Here is a 6,003-nt window from a genome sequence, read left to right as displayed (position 1 = left end):
ATATAAGCTGGAAATAATAAAGTCAAATTATTCTTGATTGAAGATTATATTATCTTATATATGGACAAACCTAAAGACTCAATCAAAAATCTCTCATAACAGATAAACAAATTCAGTAAAACTGCAAGATAAAAAATCAACACACAAATATCAATAGCCTTCCTATATGTCAACAGTGAACAACCTGAAAAAGAAAACCAAGAATGTACAATAGCTATGAAAAAGAAGTATGAATCAACCCAACCAAAGAGGTGAAAAATCTCTAGAATGAAAACTATAAAACACCAATGAAAGAAATTGAAGGGGACACACAAAAAAGGGAAAAGATATTCCATCTTTACATATTGGAAGAATCAATATTGTTAAATGTTCATATTACTCAGTGTTCTACAGATTCAATGCAATCCCTAGCAAAGTATCAGTAATATTCCTCACAGAAATAGAAACAATAATCCGAAAACTAATACATAGCCAAAAAAGACCCATAATAGCCAAAGCATTCTTAAGTAAAAAGAACAAAGTTGGAAGCATCACACTACCAGACTTCAAAATGTTCTATAAAGTTATAGTAGCCAAAACAGCATGGTACTGGCATAAAAAAAATAAACATAGAGGTCCCCGTGCCCAGAGGGACCTCTCCATGGCCGGGACAACCTGGACAGCCCGGCCCTACCCCAGCCTGCGCCTCTCAGCGCCGCCACTTCCCCCGCCCACGCGGCCGGGCCCGGCAGCCAGGTGCCGCTGGTAGGGGGTCCCGGGCTGGGCCCTTCCGGCTGACAGCAGCGCCCGCGCCCGCGCCGGACTGGGGGTAGAGGCCAGGGCCAGGGTTGGCCGGAGCGCAGAGGGTGGGGGAGGAGAGGCCGCCCCACGGCGGCCTGTGGGTACCCGGTTCCGGCGCGCGCGGGAGACGTGCAGAGGCGGCCGGAGGCCTAGCGACAGGCGTGCGACTTGGATCCCGGAAGCCCACTTGTTAGAGTTACCTGTCAGCTGGGCCGGCGCCACCGGGGTCTGGGGTGGTCCCGCGAGTCTGCACGTTGCTCCGGGACGCAGGGACTGCGCCCAGAAACATTATTTTTCTTCTCCGGGAGGGTGATCGTTTACAGCATTGATTTCCCAGATCTGGTAACATGGCAAAAGTTGCCGGTCTAATTGAAGCCAACGGAGAACTCAAGGTCTTCATAGACCAGAACCTTAGTCCGGGAAAAGGCGTTGGTGTCCCTTGTGACAGTTCACCCCTCCATTGTCAACCCGCTCGGGAAGCAGCTCTTGCCGAAAACCTTTGTACAGTTCAATGTCAATATTGCCCAGCAAGTGGTAACTGGTACAACTCAGAAACCGGCAGCGTCAAATACCCTCGTGGTAGGAAGCCCACACACCGCCAGCACTCACTTTACCTCTCAGAACCAGCCGTGGTTGGTCTGCCGGGAAGCGCAACAGGAAAGGAGGAAAGAATGGCAAGGCCTGTGGCATTTCTCCATGAAGGTCTGAGACAAGGTGCAGTGGAAAGGGACCACTTCCTACCACGAAGTGGCGGAAGAGCTGGTCGCAGAGTTCAGTGCTGCCGGCAACCAGATCTTACCAAGTGAGTCAGCTTATGACCAGAATAAGACGGCGCATCTATGATGCCTTAAACGTGCTGATGGCCATGAACATCATCTCCAAGGAGAAAAAGGAGATTAAGTGGGTTGGTCTGCCCACCAGCTCGACTCAGGAATGTCAGAACTTACAGGTGGAAAGACGGAGGAGACTTGACAGAATAAAACAGAAAATCTCAATTTCAGGTTTTTTTATTCGACAGCAAATTGCCTTCAAGAATCTGGTGAAGAGAGAAACCAGCAAGAGGAGCAGCAGGCCAGCCGGCCAAGGACGCCCAGCTCGCTCATCCACCTGCCCTCATCATCGTTAACACCAGCAAGAAGACCGTCATCGACTGCAACATCTCCAACGACAAATTCGAGTATCTGTTTAAATTTGACAACACATCTGAAATATAGGATGACATAGAAGTGCTGAAGCGGATGAGCACGGCTTGTGGGCTGGAGTCCGGAAGCTGCTCTGCCGAAGACCTTAAAATGGCCAGAAGTCTGGTCCCAGCGGCCCTGGAGCTGTACGTGACAGAAATGGCTCAGGGAACTAACTGTTGGAGGCGCGTTCATCACGACGGCACGTTCCATGTCTAACGGCACGAAACTCTCTGCCAGTGACCTGACCAACGGTGCAGATGGGATGCTGGCCACAAGCTCCAACCTCAGTACGGTGTCCTGCGTCCGGGAGGATGACGAGGATGACGACTTCAACGAGAACAACGAGGATGACTGACGTCCTCTCCACTTCACATTCAGCTTCAAGAAAACGTTTAGGGAAAAGAAACTTTTTTTTTTAATGTGGGTTTTCTGTTTCCTTTTGGCCTACTCCTAAGAAGATATTGGTAAGCCGTTGAATTTAGATATGCACCTCCGATAAGCAAGGATTGTTTCACGTAGGAGTAAGACATGCTGTGGATGTGTGTTTTGATACCAGTGTGCTGATGAGGGGCGTTTATTTACTTTTTAGGATTTTGTGTTTTTTCATTTTCTGTTTTTCTTTAAGTGCAGACTTAATTTTTGCCCCTTAACGGTTTTTGCTGAGTTTGCTGAAGAAATTGTATTTCATCCTCATACATGAAAATAAAACGCCCTCCTGTTGTGGATGGTGAGCACCGAATGCCATTTATTTGCCGTGAGTCTGGACAGCACCCACGCTGGCAGAGAGTGAGACTCTGCGGAGTTGTCCATTTGTTCAGTGGTACGGTGTCCAAGAGCCCCAAGCAAACAGCAGAATTCGACTTTCTAAACAATAAACACCATCAACCTTACTGACTTTATTCTCCCTTAAATTATATTGACTGTTGTGATTCCATCAAGTTTATACACTCTTTTCTCTCCCTATTTTGCAGCAACAAATTGCAAAGTGCTTTTGTTTGTTTTGTTTTGTTTGGTTAAAGCTTATTGCCACGCTGGTGCGGCTATGGAGACTGTCTAGCAGGCTTGGAAGACTTGGAATGGTTTATTGCTTATGGTAAAATTTGCCTGATTTCTTACAGGCAGCGTTTGAAACCCTTTTATTATATAGTTGTTTACATACTTACAAGTCTATCATTTAAAGACACGTACTGAAACAAATGTTGTGTTTGTTTCATAAGCATCTTCTGTAATCTATTATAAAATTGAAATTAAATATAGGGAATGTTTTAACAATTTTTAACTCAAAATATGTCAATCATTTTTAATAGTTCTTTTTTTATATAAAAAGACGAATTTAAGGACAGGCAGTAGTCTCTTAAAATTTATTCACAAAACCCATTAACTGCACATTAGCTACCTGTTCTAGAATGAGTCTTTTTATTGAAACACAAACTTTTCTGCGATATTTTATGGAATAAAAAAAGACTTTCATTGTTTGACTTGTTTAACTTGACACTGTTAGTTTTAATTAATAAAACATGCATGGGCATTTAAAAAAATAAAAAAATAAACATAGAGAACCCAGAAATAAATTCACAAATATACAGTTAACTCATTTTCAACAAAGGCATCAATAACATACTTTGGGAAAAGGATAGTCTCTTCAATGAATAGCACTGGGAAAACTGGATATCCTTATGCAGAAGAATGAAAGTAGACTCCTATTTCTTGTCATATAAACAAATGAAAATTGATTGAGGCTGTAAATTTAAGACTTAAAACTATGCCACTACTAGAAGAAAACATTGGAGAAACACTCCAGAATATTGTTCTGGACACAGATTTCTGGAGTAAGACCTCAAAAACACAGGCAACAAAAGCAAAATTTGACAAATGGAATCACATAAAGCGAAAAAGCTTCTGCACAAGCAAGAAGCAACAAAGCCAGTTTCAACTACTTTAAACATTGAGCAAGGACTTCAGTAGCCATTTCTACAAAAACAGTTTGTAAATGTCCAAGAAGCACATGAAAATATGTTCAGCATCATTACTCACAAGGTATAGGCAAATCAAAACCACAATTCACAAAAGTTTATTTTTAATTTGAGGAACTCCAGTAATCTATGGCTTGCTGTTCATCATGTGCTGCCACTGTTCTATGAACAGTCATGAGCAGTCAGCGCTGGACACTGCTGTTTATCCCTGGACACTGCCCATCATAACGTTGAAGCCAGACATAATGAGTCAAAACCAGGAGAAACTAGCTAAAAGCTAGTCTAAACTGGCCGAGATCAGCTTCAACCACTTGTGACCAGTCCCAACCTGTTTATACCAGTTCTTTCTGGTCTGGGCTATTTCCAACTGATTTAGATGAGTTTTAACTGGCCACAAATGATTTAGGCTGACTCTAACTGGCTACAATCTGTTTAGGCTGGTTTCTTCTGGCCACAATTAGTTTGGATTCATATGACCAACCATGACAGGGTTAGACAGATTGAATATGGAACAACTGGTTTAGGCTGATTTTTACCAGCCACAGTTGATTTTGGCCATTTCTGACTGGTCATGGTCTGTTACAAATGGTTTAGACCAGTTTTGACTGTCCCAAACCAGTTTGGACCTATTATGACCAGCCACAACTGGTTTAGACTGGCTTTAACAGGGTATAACTGATTTAGGCCAATTTTCAGTGGCCCTGGTTTATTTCTGTGTTTCTCACTGGTCGTGGTTTTTTATTCAAGCAGTTTTGACTGATTTCAACAGGCCATAATAAGTTCAAACCAGTTCTGACTGGATGTAGACAATTTAAGCTGGTTGTGGCTGGTCACAACTTATTTTAATTGGCCACAACTATTTTAGACCACCTATGCCCAGCCTCATTCAGTTTTGACTCATTACTCATTTTGACCAACTGCAATTGGTTTATGCCTATTCTGACTGGCCATGGCAGGTTCTGACCAGTTTAGACTAATTCAACCAGTTTAGGCTGCCTCTGATCAGCTGCAATTGGTTTTGGCTGATTTTGACCTGCCATAATTTGCCTGAACCAACTATGATTGGCTATGACTGGTTTAAACCCTGCATAGACCATCCACAACCAGTTTTGCTGGGTTTCAATCAGTCATTGATGATTCTAACCAATTTCAACTGGCCACAACTGCTTTAGACCACTTTTCACCATATATATATATATATATATATAGAGAGAGAGAGAGAGAGAGAGAGAGACAGAGACAGACAGACAGACAGACAGACGGAGTCTCCTTCTGTCGCCCAGGCTGGAGTGCAGTGGCGCAATCTCAGCTCACTGCAAGCTCTGCCTCCTGGGTTCACCGCCATCCTCCTGCCTCAGCCTCCCGAGTAGCTGGGACTACAGGTGCCCACCACCATACCCGGCTAATTTTGTGTATTTTTAGTAGAGAGGGGATTTCACCATGTTAGCCAGGACGGTCTCAATCTCCTGACCTCATGATCCACCCGCCTCAGCCTCCCAAAGTTCTTGGATTACAGGCGTGAGCCACTGCGCCTGGCGAACCAGCTGCAAAATATTGATGCTGGTTTCAGCTAGGTTCAACTGTGACTTGTTACAAGCAGTTTATACTGGTTCTGATTGTTCATGGCAGGCTCTTACCATTTTGACTGGTTATAACTAGCCACAAATGGTTTAGACCTGTTCTGACTGGCTGCAACTGGTTTAGGCCAGTATTAAGTGGCCCATAACACCAGTTTCTAATGGTTATTAAAGGGCATGACCAGTTTAGAGTGGTTTGAACTGGGCACAACAGATTTATGCTGGTTTTGCTCCATTACTGCCTGTTCCAATTTGTTTTGACCAGTTTTACTGGGTCACAGCTGGTTTACACTGGCTATGGCCGAACCTAACTGGTTTCAACTGATTTTAACCAGCTACAATCAGTCTATGATGGTTCTGACTAGTCATGGATGGACCTGATCAATGTAGAGTAGTTTCAACTGATCACAATCAGTTTAAATAGGCTGTGATGGCCCAACTAGTTTAGGCTAGTATTGACTGGCCACAGCTGGTTTGTACTGGCCTTTT

General features: G+C 43.6%; 1 pseudogene across 1 annotated transcript; it reads left to right on the top strand.

Annotated features, from left to right (window-relative positions):
* The first annotated feature begins 820 nt into the window (after window positions 1-820).
* LOC101007147 lies at window positions 821-3,439 on the top strand (annotated as a pseudogene). Its single transcript, XR_638100.4, has one exon. The product of XR_638100.4 is annotated as a transcription factor Dp-1 pseudogene (transcript).
* Window positions 3,440-6,003: the final 2,564 nt, after the last annotated feature.

This window comes from Papio anubis, chromosome 1 (genome assembly GCF_008728515.1).
Source record: "Papio anubis isolate 15944 chromosome 1, Panubis1.0, whole genome shotgun sequence".
Classification (NCBI taxonomy): Eukaryota; Metazoa; Chordata; class Mammalia; order Primates; family Cercopithecidae; genus Papio; species Papio anubis.
The sequence above is the reverse complement of the archived record's forward strand: the minus strand, read 5'-3'. Positions and strand labels throughout refer to the sequence as shown.